Source organism: Sinohyriopsis cumingii, chromosome 11 (assembly GCF_028554795.1).
Source record: "Sinohyriopsis cumingii isolate HCF-2022 chromosome 11, ASM2855479v2, whole genome shotgun sequence".
Classification (NCBI taxonomy): Eukaryota; Metazoa; Mollusca; class Bivalvia; order Unionida; family Unionidae; genus Sinohyriopsis; species Sinohyriopsis cumingii.
The window spans coordinates 45,334,209-45,340,253 of record NC_142971.1 but is presented as its reverse complement, the minus strand read 5'-3'; positions in this window follow the sequence as shown (position 1 = coordinate 45,340,253).

The window sequence follows — 6,045 nt, the reverse complement described above, 5'->3', positions numbered from 1 at the left end:
TGCATCAAACTGTTGCAAGTGACTCAGTCTTTACTTTACAAGTATCTGTTCCTTTATTCGCATATGCTGCTTGTCTTTTCATGAGTTCATTCGTAAATGTGATCCAAAATGCTTTCCTCACTTTGCTATATAATATGTGATCAGTCTATAATTCTACTTACACGTCGTGAATATCAAACTGGTTTGACAGTAGTTGTGTCTTACATTCTGGTGAAGTCTCAGACTCCAATTTCTTCAAGTGCATATGCTGGCACGCATTTGTTAACATTTCTGCAGCCCTAGATCCTTGTTTGCCTTTGTTCACTTTAAGATGTACTATGATACACTAGTGTAGTACTATGTTGGATTGTCTGTAAGATAATGCATCTAGCAGATATTTTTAAAATTTTGTTTGTATGAACCCTTTTTTTTGATGAAACTTAAGCCCAACTACAGGAGTCTGGTGTTTTATTAATAAAGTACGATGAAATCTCTGACAAAACGAAATCACATTATCGGTACCATAAATTAACTGGTACCGAATAGGTGATTTCGTGTTGTCGGATATTTTATCGTACTTTATGGATAAAACGTCAGATTCCTCTGGCCCAACTTAATGACCAATTTTGCCAGTATTCTTAGAATACAATTTTATAGGAAGTGTTAGTGGAAACGACATAGTAGGTTTCCTAGATACAAAAGTATCACAGGCTTGAAGGAAAATGTGCCGTCATGATCACATGGTGCTCGTTCGTGCACAGGGGCTTGTTACAAAGAAAATCAAGGGATGGAGGTTCTAACCTGTAATATATTACAGGTCAGAACCCCCATCCCTTGATTTTCTTTGTAACGAGCCCCTGTGGTTCGAGCATACTTGTTAAGTTGTTGACATGTTGCTAGGGGAGGTGATCTATCACGTGGCCTAACAAATGTTCTAAATACTGAAAATAACTAATGTTTTCTTTCTTAATACTATAAACTTTTACTCTCTGTAACACAGGGGCTCGTTACAAAGAAAATCAAGGGATGGGGGTTCTAACCTGTAATAATATAACAGAACCCCATCCCTTGATTTTCTTTGTAACGAGCCCCTGTGCTCTGTGACGCCTTTCGACATTCTGTGCAACGACAATATTATGTCCACAAAAGAACATACTGAATCGGTACATTTCTACTGTAAATCGTTCCATGTGGGCCATTTTATTTGGTCCGCTCGATCTCGCCATTCTGTAGTCATTGTCTTGAGTTAGTATTGTACCGACGACCATGGGTACCCGGGTGGTCATAGAAGTAGGTCTTAAATGCACAATTGAATTATTTTTCGAAATGAAGCGAAATTGAGTAGTTTCGTGCAAAATGGAATTTTAAAAATTCCGTTTAATAATGCATCTTTGAAATAACCCTTTAATTCAAAATTACTTATCATAATTTGCTTGAATTATTTATTATTATTATTTTGAAATCAAATATTTAAAAGATTGTGAGCTTTCATCAATTATATTGTTAAGTATTTTTAAGTTACATTGCGCGATTTACCCTTTGTCCGTAACTGAGGGTAGAAGGTTGACCTACCTGACTATTTCATGTATTTTTTGACATGTTTGGAAGTTATAAATAAGTTGTGACTGATATTAGAATTCAAGGTCTAGCCTTATTTACAAACTTAAAATATTCTCTAAGTGAACTGGTGACCCACATCCAGATGATTTTATTGTTTCTTATTTTTTTTTTATAAGGATGAGGTAAACAATATTAATCATTCCTACTTTAACTTCTGTATGTGGAATCACTTTTAATTGTGTTCAGATATAGTTTGAGAGGAATCATTTATTTAAATTATTCATTGGAATTGCAAAGCGCTCATTGACTTTGGTGGATTTCTTCTGTGGTTATCGATGTCTAAGAGATGATAGGCCATGGTGTTATAGCCCAGATCAGGCGAATATTAAAATATTAAATTAATGGGTGGAATAAATGGAGATCTGAACAGAGACATAGAACAGAAAATTTGGAGTCTCCATATACAGAATATAACAATTTAATTATTAGATAAACAAGTTAAAATTGTACAACATCAATTGTAGGATGCACCTCTAGCAGAAAAGTAAAATAATTCAAAATTCTAAAATACAGTTAGCATTTACATTTACTTAGATACGGCCAATTTCATCACGGAATCGAGTGAGTGTTTCCAACCTAAATTGTTCGGCATGTCTGCATAACCTGATCTGGTTGCTGGACACTCTCTAAAACCATCGTAGAATGTCGGTTGGAATCAACTTGCATGTCAACACTTTTGTTCCCTCTGCTCGTTAACACTTTGTTCGTCCTTTCACTCTTATATGCATGGAATTCCTAGTATTAGGTGTGGAAATTATTTTCCTGATAAATAAAATAAATGCAGCCTACATTTTATTTTTCTACCTAACTTCCTGGAATGAACTAATATTCCATCTCTTGTTATACTTTGAATACCGTATCATCTTTCACAACATACACTTGACAGCTATTTGGCTTCAGGTCATAACCTTTTATTTCATTCAAAACAAATGTGCCGTATTTGTCTCTTTCCAAAGACAATTAAAATAGTACAGGAAAATTAATGTATTTCTCCAACAGAACTAGTTACCATTACTAATTTATCGAGAGCATAGTCTTCCCTCGCTTAAGGTCAATTAAGCCCATCATTGTGAACTGTTAATCACTATCTTGAACTAACTGTCCAACACAAGCACACATACAGTGGACAATAAATAGCCGTATAGCCCACATTGCTGCTCCAATGGTAATACAAGCGATTCATAGGTTAAACGAATTCACATTTTAGCTAACAAATAGATCAAACAAAACTCACTTCTTAGCTTAACTCACTATTGCTAACAAACAATTAACTGGCATAAAGCACCACACACAAATACTACTACTACTAATAATAATAAATTCTTAGCAAACATGATTCATATATCATTTAAAACAAATAAATACAATCACCTGTCTTAAGACTATATCAAATAAAAATTATGCATTAAATTAATATACAGTACTTTGCTTTGGAATTCGCTCTGTTTCCACTTTAGCAGAGCCGTCTCCAAACACTCCCGGTTAAGTGTCTCTCAAAGACTCCCAACTACACGTTCCTTGGACAACTTTTATGAGGACTACTTTAACCCGGAGCCAAGACATTTTGCACGCACAAAAAATTAGACTGCCTAATTTTGCAGTGTAAGATATTTATAAAAAAAACACGAGAAACCGCCTGGGAAACACCCCCAGATAGTCAACTTTTCCATTCATAATTCAGGTTTATCAAATGCCATTATTAACACATGACCCTCCAGAGTTGGAAAATTTTACTTCCTGCTTTCCTTAATATCCCGACCTCTGTAAAGTTTCAGCTCATGCCAAATATTTTAGCAAGTACAAGCGCTGTTTCTGCAAAATTTCAACCCTTGTCATTTCGATAAACACAACCCATTCTTTGCCTTCGTCCAATATGGCCTGACATACTTATCAAAAAAAGCCTCATTAAGAATCATTCAATTCCCTAACATATGTATTAAAGAGCCAACATCGTGAACCATGTCACATTCCACCGGGTCCAAACTCGCATATATTAACTTAAAATTGCTATATATTACAATGACATCTGCAAACTTCACGCTATTACATTGATCTTTCAGATTAAAACACTACTTTCGGATTACTGAGGACTCATTCAAAGACATTCTGGATTATAGTATTGTGGTACACTGAGTCTCTTGGTAGATCAACTCATTCAAGACGACTGTAATTCATTCGCGATATTCTATACTTTTGGACTTGTGATAGAACGTTTAAGTCTGTTTGGGATTTAATCAAAATACTATATGTTCCTTTTAAATATTCACTTTGTAACAGGAAATTACATTATTTGCTACATTTCATAAATATTTACTGGTTTCGCTTTTTTTGTTTATATATATATATATATATATATATATATATATATATATATATATATATATATATATATATATATATTATGTTATATTTAATTTGCATTGTTTTTTAATTATAAAATATTTTTGATCATAGGCTATGGTAAAGTAACATTGTATGATAGACTTGACCTTGTCCAAAATCAAGTTCATTATCTACTTGACCTACTACATAGCTAAAGTATTCTCTATGGTATTAATATTATGATCATATTTAATAAAATTAACCATCCTTATTTGCGTCGGGGTCTAGGTTACTGGAATTCCCCTATAAATGTACATAGTCTACTTGATATATTCTACATCCTATATTATAATTTGTGGTAATGGACCTTCTAATTATAACTAGGATTTTATTTTGTAAACATTAAGAAGTTTCTAGAAGGTTATTTTCAATTAGGTAATAACTCTGTTTATAAGATTCTAAGTGTGACCTAAGGTCAAGTAGAGGACTATATAATCTTTTTACTGGAAAAATTCTTCATTCAAGCTGCAAGATCTAGCAAATTCAGTTGTGTTATTGTTGTGTACTTTATATGGACTGGGATTTATTTAGTCAAGTAGTTTTTCTCTGGAAATAAAAAGTGCTCTTCAATAATAACATTTTTGGAGATAGAGACTTAATTTTATACTGAAATTTCAAACAAGGATTTAATTCTTGGATTGTACTGATGTGATCCATCAACAGACTGTTCTGTTGGCACATCATCATTATACGGGCCACCACAGGCACATCAACACCTTCAGCATTGGATTTAATTTGGATTTCCACAAAATTTTATTCAGAACTTTAATTATTAGGACTTGTTTTCCGAATGTGACACACCGGTAATATTAGGTTCCATCGTTAAATAGCGCATTTTTAAATGGCTCCATCGAAATATTAAGAGAATTATAATAGCAGACTATTTATTAGTCGAATAAAAAATAAATATCCGTTTTAACCTTGTTTAATTATATGATGTTTTCTTGTGAATTAGTAACTTTTAATTGTTGATGCTTCATTTGGCATGTCAGTTTTCTAGTTTGCAACACAAATTAATGTACAAAATCATTTAAAGTGATGAGTTCTTTTAACCTTTAACAATAAAATTAAGTTTGCATGAAGTTTGAAGCACAAAAAAAAACTAAAAAAAAAAATACTAAAGAAAAAAAAAACTCTAAAGAGTTTGAAAATTAAGCGAAATGTATACTTCACGACGATTCCTTTCCTTATTTACGTTAGTCAAAGGAATCAGACTAATCTATGTTTATCCTGATAAGCGAGTTGTAAGTCTCACAAATCATCCATTAGTATCGGCACAAATCTGTGGAGTTAATTGATCGAACTACTTTTTTGATTTATATTATGAGTCGTTCTCATACAAAGAATGTCCTTTTCGCCAAAAACCATTAGTCTCATTGAAGGCAATATGATTAAAATACGTAAATTATTTTAATATCGCGATTATAATGATAGGAAACAAAACGTTATATTTATGTTATTAATTTCAAATTTATACAATACAAAGAATATATTTACGATTCTGTTTCGCATGCTGACATACCATTTTGCTCTATTTCGTCGAAATATTCTATTGCTAATTTAAGCTCTTCCGGAACAGTACATGTCGCTTGTATCACTGCAGAATATATATTGACTCAACCTAGAATCCATTTCATCCATTTACTGTATAAACTTTTGACAAATACAGACATTGGACTTTTAAGCCACTAGCTGTTATGCACTAGAATAGTCACCAAAGAGATTGGTATTCTTCTGAGGCTACGATTTCACTAGTTTTTAAAATCAATTAGTAAGTATTATTATCAATCAACATAAGTTATCGTTCTTGTGCTAAATGTAGTAAGAAGGAAAAAACCCATAAAAAACTATAAATAGCTGGAAAGTCTCGATTGACTTTGCACAAGTGAAATTCCTTAATTTTCACATTTTTCATGCATATTAATCTCAGTTACACCATTTCTACACGACATTACTTTTCCATCGTCTTTTGGTACTTTTTTTTAAAGTACCAATCTTATTATAAAATCTCGAGTGACGTTGACGGGACGATTCCATTATAATTATATACAGGGGATGTCAATC